Here is a 20,061-nt window from a genome sequence, read left to right on the forward strand (position 1 = left end):
TCATGATTGTTGCTGATTTTTCTTATAATGGCAAGTTAAAAATAAAGAGAATGCAAAAAAAGTCAAGATTAACTCCAAATACTATCAGGAACATATTTTATCGCATATTTTTCTGAATGAAATACCATCGCTTTACCCACAGTGAAATCAATCTGTGAGACTCCATCAGGACAAAGCTAGCAGTCACACATCAAAATCCACTGTAAATTTCCTAAACGAAATGGAACAAAAACTGGTATCAAGGCCATAACCCTTCACTGATATCCCTACTAAATCTCCCGATGTGTCACCTATGGATTTCTGTGCTTTCGGACTTTTAAAAACTGTATTATCCAAACGTTGTCCCAAAACCCTAACAGGACTCTGGAAAGCTGTTCGGGAGGAATGGGATAGAATATCTCTTCTGCCACTTCAAAAGGCATTATTATCCTGGAAATTGCGGTGTCGAAAGATAGTTTAGAATAAGGGATGTCAAATAGAACATTTAAAACACAAGAATTTTATGTAATTTAGTTTTGTGAATACAATATACATCGTCTAAAAAATGCGTGAACAGCCTCTGCATATGCTCGCTGCGTTGAGCAATATGCTTTTTTATATACCGAAATAAAATATAATATGCAATGTAGTATGCTAAAGATGCTAACAGCCTAACTGTACGCCATATGCTAACAGCCTAACTGTACCATGGAGTTATTATAATCTTTTAGTTTGTTTGCTCTTGGAAATCAAAATCCAAACAAATTATTCTGTCGTAGAGTAACATTCGGAGAAGAGATTCTTTGCATTTTACGTTAACCATGCAAAGGGGTAATTTTTATTAAAGAAACTACTCACAAATTAGTGACAACAGCTGATTTTCCAAGTTAATGGCAACAGTGGTTAAAGTTCTAGCACTTTCTGTGCTATGCAAAGTTTTTTGGGTCTGTGTTTTGTTATGTTATGCTATTATGTAAAATAAAATATATAAAACTAAATATGCTTTTTCATATATATACAAAACTTTAAAATGGTATACTTTACTACTAGAATAGAAGTCAGATGATTTAAATGAGTTTACAATTATTTGTAAAGAATTTATAAGGTTTTGTTTAGGTTTACTTGTAGAGACATTAGGATTTTTGGAAGCAGGCAAGACGAAAAATTAACAACGCTTTCGCTGGGAATCGAACCACGGAACTCTGGAATACCGGCTCAGCGTGCAGAACCGCTACACCACGAAGGCACACTAGGAAAGTGAGAGAAATACCTTATATACTAACCAGTTATTTTATCTTAATTTGCTTTTCTGTCCTTCTCGTTTCCCATTTTCCTACCAGAACTTAAATTTCTAGCTCACGTGTATTCAAATGAGATAGAGAGAAGATAGTATTTAAATGGTAGAAACACAGCGTGTTCTGCCTGCTGTAAACCACGTTGCTATTTAATTCTCTCTACGGTAGTATTCCGACCAATGTATTTCCCTTTGATTTGAGCTATGAATGTTATACTCTGTAAGCACAACTGTGACTTCTGTTAACTTTGATTTGGGTTAAATAAAAGGGTCTTTTACATCCTTTCTCAGTCTCTGTGATACTTTACAAGACATAGTGATAGTTCACTTAATATCTTAGAAGTTTTGTACATTTCATGCTACCAAAGAAGACGAGACTTCATAAATTAATGTGAGTAGAATAGTTCTAAAAAAGTGAAAGAAATAAAATAACTGTGAATGAAAATGTAGTTATGTAAACAGAAATTCTCTACATTTCATTGAGCGCCATTTTGTAACCGTTCTTCTATAAACACAAACGCCAGATGAAGCTCTTTGTAAACAGAGCACAGAAATAGTTGCAAAGAAAATGTACGTCAAAACAAAACATACACTAAAACGGAAAACACATGACATTTATAATTTAACGCTCGAGTCACGAATACATAACATTGGAGGACCTTTCCTCCTCGCAGCTGGAAGTCGACTCGCTATAGATGGCGTTCGATAAAATATTGTTAGTTCAGTTGCATCCAAATAGCTATGTTGCAGTTACTTATATTGGAGTTAAAAGTAGATCCCTAGTTATGGAAATTTCGGATACTAATATTGGATGAATCATCTGTTTGTATTATATGAAAATTTATATATTTGATTTATAACAGGAAATGGAAATTTAAGTAATATGAAAGATGAATATAAAAAATTGGATAAGAATCTCAACGCCCAAAATCCTTCAATCAGTTTTATTTTCAAATTCAATTGGCAAACCTTTCGCTCATTTTTCGATTATACAACGGAGGTCTAATCAACGAACTCATAGCTACTCTCGTGTTTTCCGCAAACCACGGATGGGTTGGACGTTTAGGTTCTTATGTTAATTAACCAGTTATTATGATTTTGATCTTTACCTTAACTTCTTTCTCTCTGTGTCTCACAGAATACGAAGTAGCTTTAAGTATATTGAAGTTACACGCAGCATTATCTCGCAGTATATCTCGCATTATATCTAACTTATAGTTTAGTTTATTGCCTGTATAGTCTTAGACTACTTTTATTAACGTTTAGATTTAAGTAACCGTTACTGATTAATTTAGATTGCCACAAGTAGTAGTTTATTTGTAACGTAAGTCATGTTCGTTATGTCAGTTTAGTAAAAAGGATGTTTGAACCTTCGCAATTCTCTCTCATACTATTTTTAGACCTAGTAGATAACTCGCTAGTTGTTTAGCAGGGTAACAGGACTCAAATTCAAGTATCATCTCAAATATAACCTTAACGACGGGAAGTTAATACACATTTTTAACGTCAAATATCCCAATAAACAGCTGTAACTTCTTTCTGCAGACCAAGCACGTTTTTGGAAAAATATTTAAAAAAAGGAACTTTACAAAGTGTGATAAAAAACGAGACTGCTCCAATAAATCATTGTACGTACAGAATCAGTTCTCCGTGACACTATCACCTTCAAAGTAGTTCCTTTCAGCATTCATACACTTCTGCATTCGATGCTGCCATTGCTGGTAACAGTTCTGGAACGAGGTTTTTGGAAGGTCCTCTAGAAGATTCTCCGTTTTTGCCTGAACCTCTTCAACTGAGGTAAAATGGGTTCCCTTTAAGTAAGATTTAACTTTAGGAAATAAAAAAGAGTCGCATGGAGCTATTTCAGGTGAATAAGGAGGATGCCCCATCACAGTAATATTTCTGATGGTCAGAAACTGCTTGACAGATAGGGCCGTGGAGCGGGTGCATTGTCCTGGTGCAACAGCCATCCATCACTTCAGAACTGTGGCCTGTTTTTTCCCTAATTATATCACGAAATTTTTAGTACTTCAATGTAGTAGTATTGATTAACAGTTTGACCACTGGGAACCCATTCAATCATGATGAACGTGTTGGGCGCCCAGCGCGTTCATTATCTTCCACACTGTTCCTTTCCCCTGAAAACCGCTTGTGCCATTCAAATACACGTGCATGAGACAAAGTTTCATCTCCATAAGCCTCGGTTAACATTTGAAATGTTTCCTTGTGGCTGATTTCTTAAGTTTCACAAGAAACTTGATGTTGATTCTCTGTTCGGTTTTTACATTAGACATTTTCCCGGGAGAATGCAGTTGCACGAGTTTTCTCAATGACGCAGTAGTCCCCACTGGTGTGGTCGGTTAAGGTTAAGTCGAAACTGGCCGCATGGATAGAAGAGGTGTGTAGCATGACGTCACCAAAACAGTTGTTGCCAACTCCACTCTGTTTTCAAGCTACACAGTCTCTTTTTTTTTGTGTGTGTGTGTCACACCTCGTATTTCTTTAATAATATTCAATTTCAGAAAAGATTATGTATTTAAAAATAGGAAAATTTTTTACTTCGGTAAACAAAGACAACTTCTTTCTACAAAGTTAAAGAATGAATTTGTACCCCCAAAAGGGTATTTTACCCCGAAACACGATTTTGCGTTGCTTCACTTCAAATGTCACCCTCTGTAAATCGGCTGTTTCACTTTTCATTCAAGTCTGTTGACATTTCCAAAAATGTAAGATATATTTCAGATTTAGTCTGTCTATTGTTGATTAACATTCTAAGCAATTTAAAAGCAATAGATACAGTTTTTATGAATATTACTTTTTTTTACTTTTTAATCTGATTGACTTCAATAAAAATGCATTTAATTCATGATATATCATCTAATTAAAAACACTAAATATTTTTACAAAATTACGTTATTTTTTTTTCACTTTTTAAGTATACAGAAAATATATAACGTTTTCATATTAGTCTAAATGTGTATTCATTTAGTATCCTATGAAATGTTTCGCTATTCCACCGAGATTATCTCTGTTGATAGTCTGTACATATTAAACTTTAAAAAAAAAAACTTTCGGCGAACGTTCTGAGCCCTTTCAAAATTAAAAAAAAACTTTCAATCTGGAATATCCTTCCATACGCTCAAGACATTTTCATCTATATTATTGTCTGGGAAGACTGGTCTGGAAACCACGAAAATTACTCTCTGAAGCCTGTAGTACTCTTCAACACGAAGTGAACGTACTACTTGCAATGAATGTTTTTGAAAATGACACCAGAATCAGCTGTCACACGAGCAGCTAATCGATTTTAGTTCATCTTAGATAAATGCTATCAATCACTTTCTTTGCAATTGACTACTGTGAATGTTCTTCAGTTTCTTAGCTTTATCAGTTCGTCTATTTTTAAATACAATATACATTATTGTTATATATTCCAATACTTCAACAATGCTCGACTGTGCTTTTTAATATATGTGCATTAGTTATAAATTATACATCTAGCTCGAAAAACAGCTGCCATTTGGTTAAAGATGTGTGTTCGAGGCTTTCCCGCAATGCCATCAAAAAAACACTGCTTCGTTTATAAGTTATCGTACATAATCTGATAAATAAAGCAGACTGTATCGAAATAGTTGTTCTACTTGCATAAATTATTGTATCGAAATTATTGTTCCAATTTAAAAAAACATGTTTTTCTCTGTTCTATCACTAATTTTGCAAGGTGCAGGTATAATTTATTAAGTACGATGCAGCTGTATGAGTGCTATAACTATTTGCTCAACTTTCATTTTATATATGTTACGTGTTAATTAATCTTTAAATTTATTTCTTGCTTCATGGGCCGCATTAACGGTTTCTGAAAGCTTATTTTGAGATCGAATCACAACCCTTTACATGCGTGACAGCTTATAATTATTTCTTCCAGCAATCCACATAGAACATTCCATGACCTGCTGCAAAGTCAAAAAGACCATCGTTTAAAGCTTCGATATTTAACGTATTGAATGAAGTATAAACAGCTTGAAAGAGTTGGTCTGTGTTGGCAGGCATAACTTGATGTTGCAATGCTTGTACGGCACTAAGGAATCCTAAACCAAAGATGTTAAAGTCAGAGCTGTTGAATATACAATCGGATGTTCCATCCATCTTCATCTGTGTCGTAGCAGTTTTTGGTTCGTTGCTATATCCTAGAAGCAGTTTTGGCCGACACATCAAGTTTTTTACTGATAGCCGCTATAATACCAAGGTCTTTCCTTTTTAAAATTTCTCAATAGTTACTGTAGAGTCGCATTTCTCTCTTCAGACCTTAAATTGCATTTCTTCCCCATAGCTCTATAAAAAAAGAATAAAAATAAATTCACATAGAGTGTCAAAATTCTATTTTATAAAAGTAGAAGATAATGTATTCAAAACCACCTTTTCCGCTTCTGTCTGTTTAATCCAATACAAATTTACAAATAGAACAATAGTTTAAATACGCAGAGAATATTATGAAATTCCATTTACACATTATAATGTATGATACCACATTTAGTACTTATTATTTTCTATAACATACAGTTCTTTGAATACATTAATTCTTAGTTATAAATAATAACAGGTCTTAAAATTTTTATAAATTATAATCTCAAGGTGTAGAAACATATAGGAAAGATAAAGATAATTAGCCAGCTTGGTTGCCATGTACGCTCTAAATCAGGAGTCCCCAATCCTACGCCCCGCGAACACCTTTGCGCCCGCCAACGGTCCTACGGGTACCCGCTGCTGTGGCGACACGATAGAAAAATTATTTAAATATCCAGTAATATGTTATCTGAAATGTTTTATAGTTAGTAGAATTAATTAGAGGGATGTAAGTGTGTGTAGATTTTTTTTATCTGTATATAAGTATGTGGGATCTATCCAAAGTTCTAGGAATTGGCTAGAGCTTACAGCTAGGTTTATTAACAACGCTATCGGTCAAAGACAAGTCTTGATATATTTATTCAGTCTCATGCCAATACTGTTTAGTCCGATTCAGATGTTTGACTGATACAGGCGTATTTTTGTAGCACTGTTTTCGCAAACATGAAAGATGCGAAGAGCAATCATCTTGTTTTGTTGAAAGAGAGTGTAAAAACTTCGGAAAATGTTCAACGTCTACGCGGAGTATTCAGTTTCGATATTTGAAAGTAAGCTTCTACGGGGTGTTAGATTTCAGAGTTTAATCATGTCATAAGCAGAGAGAGAGAAGACATTGAAAAAGTTCTTTGAGGACTGCGTTTTTCAATAAGTGTATTAAATTAAATGGGGATTATGCTGAAAACCTGCATTATAACACTGATGAAAACTGACGAAATAAACAAAAAGTTACCTAATTTGCTAGAACTTTGGAAATATATTATGCATATGTTTATCATTTAAATTAGGCTACCAAACATCCAAGTTTTAAGGTATGGTACTGACGTTCCGGCCAATTTGCACCGGTTATTTGATAAAAATTAAAAAATGCTAAATATACACGCATTAAAAATATTTTTTAATTTATTTTTCTCTGTATTACTGTAGTGTACACCCCTGTTTGTAGAAGACACCATACGCAGGGCGTAATTATTTGTTCTGCATTGTGGTGCCATCAGTTCGTATTTAATGGGAATGCCCCTAAATGCCACGTTATATTTAAAATTGATTTATAGTCATACTTTTCGTTTACGTGTCTCCTATTTTATTGCTGGTGTCTTTAACTTCATTGCTTTAATATATTTTATTGTTTTAATCCTACATTTAACTTTGCTATTTTAATTCCAAAATGAGCGGCTCAGGTAAAAGACAAAGAATCTACAATTTTAATACTGACTGAGAAGAATCATAAGGTTTCATCAATTTTAAAGCTAAGTGAGACTACTTGTTGTGCGGCAGTAGCGTTGTAGTGATTGAAAAAAAACTAATTTTGAACCCTACTTTCAGACAAATCGCGTCACATTTAATATGCCCAACAGTCAGTTTTCACTAAGGTTATTGTAAAATACAAAAATACCACTATCGCTTCTTTAAAAATTTCTCCCATGCTTGCAAAGAAGAAAACGTTTATCTAAGATGGTAAATTGTTAAAAGAAGCTTTTATAACTGTTGCCGCTTGCTTATGTGAAGAGTTTTATAATTAACGTGAGGCAATACAAAATTTTCAGTCGTCAGATAACATCATCACAAAAAGAAAAAATACCATTTTAAAATATATGCAAACTCAGTTGAAACGTGACCTGAAAACTGACTTGTTCTCATTACAATTTCATGGGTCTATAAATATATCAGACACTGCACAGTTAGCAGTTATGGTGAGAATGATATCTGGTAACTTGACTGTAAAATAAGATCTACTGATAATATTGTCCATTAAGAAAGAATAAAGGTGAGGATATCTACAGCATATTTATATCACAAACCAAGTCGACAGATATATACAAGCTGTCAGCGATAATCACTCATGGGGCGCCGGCAAAGGTTTGTAATATTAATTGGATTTATTTTCTTCTGTAAGAAAGATAAATCATTTCCAAGTTTCATGTCATATCACGTTTCATCCACTAGGAGGCTTTTTAAGGTAGAATATTGCTGTTAGGACAAGTCATGAAAACAGTTAAAAGAATTGTAAACTTCATTCGAGCAGCCTCTCTGTAATGCTGTCTTTACAAGGTCCTACTAGAAAATCCAGATGATCCTAATCTCATTCTGTATACTGAAATACGGTGGCTCAGTAAAGGCAAAGTTATTGCAAGGTTCATAAATTTAATTGAAGAAATAAAAAATTATATCAATACCAAAAATCAAAAGTTTGCTAACCTAACGAACTTTCGCTGGCAGGTGAATTTAAGTTTTTTCACAAACGTAAGTTCACTTTAATAATAGGTTAAAATACAAACATATAATTTTATTTAAATCGTTTAAAGCTAAACAGGTTTTATGGATATCATATCTGCGAAACCATTTGTACATTTCCGAAATTAAAAAAAAAAAAAAAAGTGATAAGCGAAGCTGAAATTTACTTGTCCTCATTTGTCATCAACCTTCAGTTACTTCAAGACCAGATTGAAAAAAGTTTAATATTTTTTATATTTTAAAAGTTTGATATACTCGAACCAGTTTTCGAAGAGTTTAATATTTTCCACCATTTTCATCAATCCAATTACTTGACAAATAAATGCAGCAGAAATATCTGCATACATTGCAGAGCTTATTCAAGCAAGACCAGAAGAAATGGATCTAGAAATTTTGGGTCATCAAAATGACATTGTTCCAAAATCCAATGACCAGACGAGAATTCCTGGAATACAGTTGAAAGGAACAAATTTCCATTTTTGAAAAAAGCATCATAAAAGGCAAATCTTTTTTTGGGTCCACATACATGTGTGAATCATCGTTTTCAAGAATAATATATATAAAATCAAAATACATATTTCGACTAGCAGACGAACATTTTGATGACTATTTAAGAGCAGGAATATCATCATATTTTCTTAATTCACATTGACTTTTAGTATTATATTTTAGCAACATATTATAAACCAATGAATTTGTAAGTTTTGGCTGTGTTATTTAGTCATTCATTTTACATAAGAATAGAATCAATAATTTTATATCTTAAAATTATATTTTTGGAATATTATTTTATTTCATTATTCTGTATATTATTAACTATGTCCTATAAATTCACCTTGAAAAAATAAATGTACCTGTTGCCCCACGGTATTCTAAAATGTGCTTTGAGGCACAAAAAGTTTGGGGATCCCTATTCCAAGTGTTTGTAAGTAAAACATCATCAAGCCGCAGATTGAAGCCAACATACGCCAGTACTACATACTATAGCAGAAGATAAATAATAAAAACAGCAGCAACAACAAAATACTTTGAATATACAGTGTCTCACAAAAGTGATGGGACATTTGTGCTTTACAAAAGGAAACTGTAGTAAAATAAATTAAAAAAAAACATGTAAACATTTTTTGTGAGTGTGTTTCATACTTAAATTTAGTAACAATTATTACATAACATACATTTTCTCAAAACATTAAAATATTAATTTAATAAAAATACAATTGTTTAGAATGGAGCAAAAAATGGCTCACATAAGTGATGGGACACTTACTTTTCCATCAAATATTTATCCAAAAATTTTACTTTTTAAAAGGTTTTAATATTTTGTTGGATTTCCTTTTACTTTTAAAACATGATTTAATCTTCTTGGGATGGATTCGACTAATTGTTTTTGTGATTTCTGCAGTGATTTTACCCCATTCTTCTTGAAGCACCGATTTTAATTGTTGTTTTGAAGAAATGGTGTGTTTGCGAATTCTTGATTCCAATTCTTGCCAAATGTTCTCTATGGGATTTAAGTCTGGAGAATTGTGGTGGTGTTTTTATTATTAGTTATACAGCAGCCAGAGTCTAACGTTCAAAGCAGTGTGCTTGGGGTCATTGTCGTGGTAGAATTTAAAATCTTTATGAAGGTTCAATTTTCGTGCTGAAGAGTTCAAATTTTGATTTAAAATGTCAATATACTTGTACTGATCCATATGTCTGTCAATAAAAACAAGATTACCAACTCCAGCGGACGACATACACCCCCATACCATAACTCTTCCTCTACCATGTTGTACTGTTGGCACCAAGTTCTGTTTGCGAAATTCTTCCCTGGGTATTCTCCACATCAAGATTCTACCGTCAGAACCAAATATATTAAATTTACTCTCATCAGTAAATATAACTAATCAGAATTCTTATTTATGTTGGATTTTGCGAAAGCCAGTCTGAGTTTTCTATTCTTTTCACTTACGAAGAATTTTTTTCCGGCTGCTCTACCGTGATTCCAGCAAATCGAATTACTTTTCTAATAGTCTCAGGATTAACAATTACTCCATATAATGCTTGTAAATCAGCAGCAACTTTAAGAGCACTCATTCTTGGATTTTTTTTTTTTTTTAATATTTCGAACGATAATTCGCTTTCTTCCATTGGATAGCTTTGATGGTCGGCCAGGTCTTCTTTTATCCTTAATCATATGATTATTTTTATATCGTTTAATGATATTGAAAACTGATGAATGACTCAAGTTAACTGTTTCAGCAGTTTTTCTAATAGATTTTCCACGTTGAATATGCAAATTAATAACTAATTTTCGAATTTCAGGCAAAGTTTCTTTTCGTTTAGCATTCATGGCTGTACAGAGCTAAAAAACACAAAAATTCCAAAACAAACTGGAGAGAAATACTGCAGACGATTTTATAAATTATTGCCAATTGCTTTTGAGTAAAAATAAAAACCCAAAAAAATATTTTTATTGTAGTATGCAGTAGTATCTAATGGTGTCCCATCACTTATGTGAGCCATTTTTTGCTCCGTTCTAAACAATTGTATTTTTATTAAATTAATATTTTAATATTTTGAGAAAATGTATGTTATGTAATAATTGTTACTAAATTTAAGTATGAAACACACCCACAAAAAATGTTTACATGTTTTTTAATTTATTTTATTACAGTTTCCTTTTGTAAAGCACAAGTGTCCCATCACTTTTGTGAGACACTGTACGTAGTTTACGTGTTGCGAGACATTCAAGATCAATAACACGACGATGCACGTTTTTGTCACTGAATACCCTGTGACGAATTCTGGCATCTCTTACTTTCCAGGTGAAAAGAAGATTTCCCAGGAGAAATGAATAGTGAATGACATCGGAAGAGGACTACCTTACAACAAGCGTTACTTTCTTCACACGTTAGAGGTACCTTCGGCATTCTTTCTAAGGCGTCTTTTGTCTCCAAAGGATGTCAGAAATTGTAGTGTAAATCCTGCTCCTCATTATCTATCTAATCACTAACAGAATTCTTTCGCTTCTCTTCTGTTGAGGAGAGAAGAGCATATTTCGAATCTCATTGCCTTTGTTTTGAACGGTGAGTTCACGGAGTCCTCACTTCCGAAGCTTTTTTACTTACCACCAATAGCAGAAAGTATGCGTTTAACCTCTGAGTTCTCTTTGCACTTTTTGCCATGAATTAACTTCAGTCATATGCTTTAATTCGAGAAGATCGATACAGAATTGATGTTGGTGATGGAAACTTGTAGATTTTTAACTCATGCTCTAAATCTTAGAAAGCAGTGCCAACTTCTTCATTCGGAAGCAGTTCTTTTACCAAAGGACCTAAATTAAAGTCCTGGCTGCGGTTTTTATAGAATTATCTAATTTAATCATAAAGAAAAGGCACCAATAGTTAATTTGGTCGTATAACTGACTTCGTCTCAATAACCTTCTTTTTCCAGCATTCATTGAAGCCGAAATTTGTTATTAATATATTTCCTTTTTTACCCTTCCCCCTCAACGAGAATTTTTTCATAGTTTTCAGGAGCCAATTCGTTTGAAGCAAACCGATATTTAATCCATTTATGTTTAATATATTTATTTTAAATATAACTGTCACCATATTTGAAGGGGTATATTTAACTGCTAAGTTGCAGCAGAAATAGCTTCCTTTCATATTTCAAATTTATATAAATTGCAATTTAATGTTATTAAAACGAATACTGTGCAAATAATGGTACAGACACAATTTTTATTCTATATGGTGAGGCCTTTTTTTTTTCTCTAGTCAACAGTGTGTATAACAAAAAGAACATTACGCCATTATAAAAAGAACATTACAATTTAAGGCTACTCTGTGAAGCGAAAAACTGAATGTAGTCTAACAAATGAATATAAAAATATATAATATTTTTGTTCCGAATCTTTTAATTTTCCTCTTCCTCTCCATCTCACAAAAAAGAGTTTCATGCTTCATGTAAATCACTTCGAGAATAAGAAAAGAAGTTGCTTTTTGTATTGATAACGGAATTCTACTATCCAATGCAACTGTTCAAGATGACTATGACATCTGAAACTATTTATATTTGCTTTCTGTTAAGTTAAAAATTTGTGGCCGTGGTGGTTTTTACACAGTTAAGTGGATCGATCTGCTGGTGTTAAAATTTTTATTTAATGACTGAGTAAATTAAGATTATCCTGCTTGAATGGGTCAAGTAGTTTTCATCTCTAACAGCAATCCTGTCTTCATTATCGCTGTAGGCTAAGCAAGAAACTCATGATATTAGTCATGTAAAAAACCATTTGCTAAATGTTCCTTCAAAATCGCTGCAGACGGACGAAGTATTGATTTTAGCTGCGACGAGTCGTCGGTTAACCCCACCGCAACAATATTAGTGCAATGATGTCACGCGTTGCTGCCAGCCAGTCGCTTTCGTTTCAAACACCTTGTGCAAATATGCAATGGAACCAATGTATTAATTCTTTTAACTTAATATTTGATTACTGGAGGAGAAAACGGAAACGAAAAACACAGATGAAAGAAAATATCAATCTGAAAACAGATTACTGCCTAACATATAAAAGAGTTACAGTTTTAAGTTTCAAAAACTTCTTTTTTTTTTAATAAAAAATATGCAATCATAATGTTAAAACAAAATTTGCCATCAGATTGATATACGGATTACAGTTCAACTTCTGTTAAGCTTATCAGTTAGTACTAGTTTAAGAATCTACTAGTTCAAGAATTAGACCCCCATAAATTAATAGATTATGGAACATAAAAATCCTAAAATGTTATATTTAAAATTACAATGGGAAAAAAATTCTTATGATATAATTTCTTCGTAAATTAACGCCTGATGAAGAACTTGTGTAAATATTTGATAAAAAAAAGCTAACTGTTCCACAAGTAGCCATCTGTTTATTTCACTGAATCGTTTGCGGGCGAGGTTTGCAGCAAATATTTCCTTAAAGTGATATGGCATTATTTTCTATCTTGCCAAGATGCAAAATCCGCTGACTAAAAAAAATCCCCTGAAATTAACCTCTAAGATTTTTAAAAAAGGTGCCTATCGAATATCGCAAATGAAAGGCAAATTAAATTAATATATTGAGTTATTCGAAAAGTTCTCCGATTTTTGATGATAAATAGAAGTGAAACGTAAGAACTTCAGAAACATAAGAACTTTCGTTTAATCACGTAAGTATCATTTTATTCTATGACTTTTGCCACCTCTCAAGCAGCTGGAAAATTCCTTTTTTAAAATCGTTCATTAATTTTATTCTTAAAGATCTTACCGTGACGCCCTGTTGGACAGTTTCCAAAGATGTGAACGTTAGGCCATTCACAGAATTTTGAGGCGACCTGAAGACATGAAAATCCGAGGGGGCAAGGTCTAGTAAATATGAAGAAGGAGAAAAGGGTGACATAAAAGATCTCATACGTTCTCAATAAGTTTTATCTGATATTTATCGAAATGTGAAGCCGGGAATTGTCATGATGGAAAACAACACCTCTAAGATTGGTGAGTTCGGGGGGGGGGAGCCCTTTGCTTCGATTTCTGCTTTTAAAACTGCCATTTTAGAACAGTATTTATCCGAATTTTTTATCTGAATTGGTGGCAACAATTCATAGCATACTATTCCTTTGTAGTCCTACCATGCACGAAGCATTACTTTTTTAGGATGCAGACCCCCCTCTCGAAGTTACTAAAGGAGATTTAGTTTACCCCATGAAATGTTTCTTCTAACAGTACTGTATAGTATCCACTTGTCATCTCCAGTAATGAATCATTTAAAAAAATAAACTTTTTTATTTTTTTCCAGCAAAGAATAATATGCCAAAACTCAAGCAAGCAATTTCTACTCATGGTTAGATACATGGGGTACTCATATATCGTAGCACCTTACATACACAGTCTTCTTCAAATGCTCATGTACTGTATGTACTTTTTGGAATATATTTGCCGTCTCATAGTTTCTGAACTGTATAATTTGGATTTCAGCGGTAGCTTGTTAATACGTCCTTCTTTACAGAGGAGAGTCGTAAAGAGCGAGCATTATATTCTAGGCTGACATTTCTGTACAGTCTATATACAGCACGCATTTTACGAGTATTCGTTTTCCTTTTTTCAAACTAAAAGACCGTAATATTGTAAGGATCTTAAGTTTTACTAACGTTTATTTTATTTTAAATCTTTACTATCACTTCTTATTTTCTACTTCCGGCCAGAATTATAAGCGTTAATGTATTTATGCAAAGTTTGTCTGGCGAACGCCAAGTACTTAAGTTGTGGCTTTTTGCCAAGCGAAAGGGAGGAAGCAGTTAGTCGAAGCAGGCCGCTTACCTTAGAAGTTTTACTCAGTTGCTGGTTGCCTTCCAGGCCAGAGGTTTAATCCTCTTGATAATTTTAAACGTATTGTAGTGTTCACAGTTCTCTGTACTACATACGGCTTCCTGTTAATATAAGGCCAATCTTCCACGTTTATTATTTCAAAGTTAAGAGTTTAGTTTTATTTTTATATTTTTACGTTTAGACCACAAGTAGTGGGTCTTTGTATTCCGAAGTACGGAAGTTATTGTAAATAGAGAAAAATAAAGGGTTTTGTATACCCTTCTTGTGTATCCTGTCTACTTCCCACAGTTATTGAACATAGCTTTAGTAAGCTCTCTGTTCCGAGTCAGGTCCTTGCATGTTCCCGAAGAAAGTAAGACGGAACATTGAACCTGATAATATGACGAAAACGAACTTCCGGCTTCTCCATTCTTAGCGCTACGTTGAAACAAAAATTATGCCACAATACAAGCCAGAATTATGCAACGTAAGAAGAAAAGGCCTCCTTCGATTAAAGTCGGTCTGTAATAGTAGTAACAAAAGAATCAGACGAAAACGCGCTTCGATTTGAAAAACAGCAGAACTTTTCCTGATGACCCAATACAAGTAGGCAATTCTTATCGTTTTATAAACCATGTCTCATTCAGAAGAAAATCTCTATTATAAGAATAGTGCAGATGCCATGTAGTGCACTTTATATGAATGCGGCATACCTAGTCTTTGAGATATTGAGATTCATCCCCAGCCTAACACAATAATAATGATTAAGAGGTTATAATTGTTATAATGTTTTTCCAGGTGTGACACAAGACACGAAACAAGCAAGTGTAATTAAGAAAACATCGATTGACTGTATTCAGGACTGCTGCATATTTTGAAAAAAATATGCAAACATCTGTGAAATGCAGAAAAGAAGCGCAATCAAACACCTTGAATTATTTTTAAACAATTGCTGTTAAAGATACTCACATATTATTGTTATGCATTTAATCTTTTATAAACTGAAAAGTTTGAAGACTACCAATATATTTGCCTACCGTAAAATAAATAAATAAATATACCAAAAGTAATATGGTTGTTATAGTATACTGATATGCAGAGCCAGATTTAGACTAGATAAGGCTCTAAGCTATTTGAAATATGGGGCCCTTTATAAGTCTGTTATAATCCTTTATAAGTTTGTTATAATATATTTTATTATACTATTTATACTATATTTAAAATTTTTTTGCCCCCCCCCAAGAAAGTGGAGGCCCTAAGCTATAGCTTGTGTAGCTTATACGTAAATCTGGCCCAGTTGATATGGTATTCGTTCTAGCAAGAGAGAATTGAAAGTTGCATTAACAATCCCTTGTCCATGCCTTTAATAAATAAGCCTTCGGTGAATATACTGCATCGAAGTTTGCTTCCTGGTTGAATGCAGTAATTTACGTAGTGGGAGAGTTAAAGATGCTAAATAACAATTCCAACGTGTTTTCCACTCCACAGAACATTTAATAAATAAAAACGGAAGGTGCAGATTGTGCGGAAGTGCCGTTTGATACAAACAGGATTCTGTATAGCTTTTGCCTGTCTTATCACATAACCGATTAGTGCCTACTCGCACTTGCTCATGTATTGTACAGTCAATTTACCACCTTCGCGTGGAAAACTACAGTTCCTTATTCTACACTTTCACATGTAGACAGACATCTCACCACCTTAGCGTGGGATAGCAGAAGAAAGTCTACCTCGTCTTGCTGCAGGCGCATCGGTGAGGCCCTCTGGTGGTTGTATCGCACTTACAGATACTACATTTATTTCCTTTCAGGAACACATAAATAAATTATGTAAATAATTTTACATATTTTATTAGTTATATTACATAATATGAAGGCTGCATATATGTCGCTCTAAAACAAAAGTAAGTACACAAGTGTTGCCCCGTTGTGTTAATACACAAGTGTTGATTTAGCTTCTTATGTTTTTATCTGAGATTATTTGCATATTCTTTGACAGAGTATATTACCAAGTTTTGCACTCTGATGGTAAGCCACTGCATCTTCGCTTCTGAACAATAAATGGGACGTAGTCATTTCTTTTCTTCTCATGATGATCTATTATTAATAAAAAAATCATAACACTTAGTCTTAATATCAACTACCTAAAAGAGTTTTGCTCTTTACAATAGCAGTAATTTATCTTGAAATGCAAAGTTACAGTCAAGAAGCGCATTAAATTCCATAAAGAAATATAAAATGTAGCTTTATTCTTTGCAGAAAAGATGTCTGAGGATCTGAAAATCAGTATAGATGACGTTTTAAGAAGATATAAAAGAATTCTGTATAATGAATTATTTAAATTTAAATTTAATGTTTCGCTTAGAAATTTATAGAATGAAACAATAGAACCAATTTTATAGTTACGACTATTTTTATAGGCATTTATAGTAATCACTTATAGGAAATAAATAGCTACTGATAAAATATAAATAGTCCATAGAGTGAAAATCAGGTTTTGTCCAAATCACGACTAATACGACATTTTTTTCATCTATCCTCGTTTCAGTTTTCAAAACTGTTAAGAGTATGTCAGAAGTACGTCGAAATAAACACTTTGAGTCGGATACCAGACAAAAGCTTCAAAATTATAAATGATCTTGTTTTGATGCGAACTAACCATAAACTTTAATCAGTCATTAAATTTTGCAAGGAATTTTACCGATTGATTAAATTTAGAGTTTTATAGTTATTTTTTTAAATTACCGTATTTGCCGGAGTATAAGACGCACTTTTTTTTCTTTGAAAATAGGCCTGAAAAACAGGGTGCGTCTTGATACGTCGATAATGCGTTTTATACGCAATAATCGACGTTTTTGATTACTTTCATTTCTGAAAATTTCCTGTATTCGGAGTTATGCGATTTTTTTCTTGTTTCCTTGCGGAAGTGTGGGAATATTACAGTTACTTCAGTTACTAGTTCAGTGAATGCGCGGGCGCTGTCATCGACGATCACAGCTGGGTTCGTTTAAACTTTCCAATTTTTGTGAATGACTTTTAAGTGTGTGAAATTTCTAATGTTCAATTTTCTTAAATTTGTTGGTAATTTATGGCTCAAAAACAACATCGGCATTGCTATAACACAGTATGCAAGCTACGTGTGATCATGGAAACTGGAAACAGGGTAGCAGAGAGGCATTTCGTGCCACCCCAACTGAGGAAGTGATAAGCACTTGGCGGAATCAGGAGAGGGATCTAAAAAAAGCAACTTCACAGTAAACATAACCTACGAAGGGGAACAAATGACTCTTCATTTAGCTCTGGAGATGAGTATCTGGGTTTTGACAAAGAAGATTAAAAGGTGTTCTTTCTCAGATAAATTGGGTATTTGCAGAAAGTATTACTTTCTATTTGTATTACTTTATATTTAAAATACTGTAAATTCATTATAATGATCAGTAATAAAGTTTTATCCTTCAAAAGTGAGTATAAAATAGGGGGTGCATCTTATAGGCCGGTGCATCTTATACGCGTATCTACCGTTTTCAACAATAAAAATATTCTGTTATAGAGAATATGTTCACACTTACCAGTACGATTTCAAAAGATGAGGCTATCCCAATGCCTGTTCGGTAAAAGTGTAACTACTGTCAGAAAAAGTTTTGTTAATTAAGAAATAACTTTCACCACACATAGTGAACTGTACATGATTTATTTTCACTATAGCACTAAAGAGAAGAAAACACATGTCACACCGACATAGCTCATTGTTCACACTTTTAAGGAAAGAAAATCTTACATCCACATGTTAAAGGTTTATTCTCCAAGTAGTGCAATTAATTTATGGGAGCGAGTAAGATGTTTTGTTCCCGAAAATACAAAAATGATTAGCTTGGTTCTGCACTTCCAGCGCTGGTGATCTCTCACTGCAGAACTCCTGCAGACTTGAACTGTTGAACCAAATATCAGGGACAAAATTTTTCACTTGTACAAACCTTACATTTGTGCTCATATTGTTATCAGACAGGATTCGGGGTAAATTGTTTTTCCCAATTGCATTCTGCTTGACAGCTAGAATTTTACAAGTAGGGCATCGCGGGTAAGCTTAGGACTCTTCTCTGTTTGTTTTCGAAACTACATTCCTCCATTAAAAATCTCTTTCCATGCTCTCATATTGTTTCTATCATTCTCTCTCCGTTTTCATTAGTACCGCTTTAATGGTTTTATTTTCATCCATTGGTATGCTAGGAAAATAATGGTTTTTTTGTTTCTCTCCTCCCTTGAAATAGTACGTTATACCGTACATTCAGGGCTTGAATTCAGCCGGAGGCCGCCTAAGCTATATTGTTTAGTTTTCTGAATGAAATTTAAGTCCAGCCGGAGCTCCAAATAAGGATGAGGCCCGATATTTTATTTATTTTATTAAGTATTTATCACGAATTTAACAATTTATTATATTTTATTTATATCTTTATATTTCATTGAATCTTAATTTTATTTTAATTATTAGCCATTTTATTTTTTATTACTTTATTTTTTCCTTTTTCCTGACCACCTTCCATAGGGCTCCGGCACTTCTGATTTTAAAAATTAATCCCTGACTGAATGGCTCTATAAATTTAAATCACGCCTTCGAAAGTCATATCATATTAAAAATTTTAAAGATGTCTTAGTCGAACTTGTAAAAGATTCATGAATTTATCAGATATTAGCTAACTGTATTGATATTAACTAAAAATGTTTTGATTATTGATGAAATTAGTCTTTCCTTTCTCTCATCCCTTCAAAATGGCTAGGTATCATGTAGGTAGGTATGGACTAAATCGCTTCACTATTTTCTTCTGACCAATTGTTGATGAAACGGAAGGCAGCACCTTTATTCATAAGAATGTCATAGAAGACAAACTGTTTCAAAAATGGGTGCGGATGATTACAGATATATCTGCCGATTGCCTCAGGAAAATTAACAAACATTAAGATTCTCTTCAGGTGATAAGGAAGACAAGTTTAAGGCATTAAGAAAAAATATTTAATTATTTATTTTTATTTATTTGCATAAAAGTTAGTCTTTTTTATGCTATTTAATCTTCCCGATTTTAAAAATAAAAAAAATTTGATCTTATTCCGAAATGTGGATAATATTTTAACAAACTAATTGCAGGATGATAAAATTGTGTAAAAACAATGGCACAGTGATAAAACTATGGACACATGTTTGCATGCAATGCTCAACAAAGTTGGAGCTGGCGCGTATTCAGAGCTTTTTGCATTTTATTCTTCTCTTGGTCCGTTTAGGACGAATTTTGATGGAGAACTAAAGGCAATATAAGAGTTGCAACTGAACAAATTATTATTAGAACAATCAAACTCCAAAGTATTATTTTTCTACACTCCCTTCCGTCATTCAAGCGATTTCTGCATATAATGTCGCGGAATAAAAAATTATCGATTCTTGCAGAACTCTTTGTCTTCTAGCCTCAAAAGGGATGAACGGTGGATCCCGGCTCATGTTACAATAACTGGCAATGAATGGGCTTATAAACTAGCTAAAAAAGGAATGGAAAATTTGCAGTTTAAAGATAGTGGGGTATCATTTACATGAATGAAAAGAATAGCAAAAAATACTCCAAGGAAAATTTTTAT

The sequence above is a fragment of the Stegodyphus dumicola genome, chromosome 5 (genome assembly GCF_044657685.1).
Source record: "Stegodyphus dumicola isolate Sdum_Otavi_A_Nest chromosome 5, ASM4465768v1".
Taxonomy (NCBI): domain Eukaryota; kingdom Metazoa; phylum Arthropoda; class Arachnida; order Araneae; family Eresidae; genus Stegodyphus; species Stegodyphus dumicola.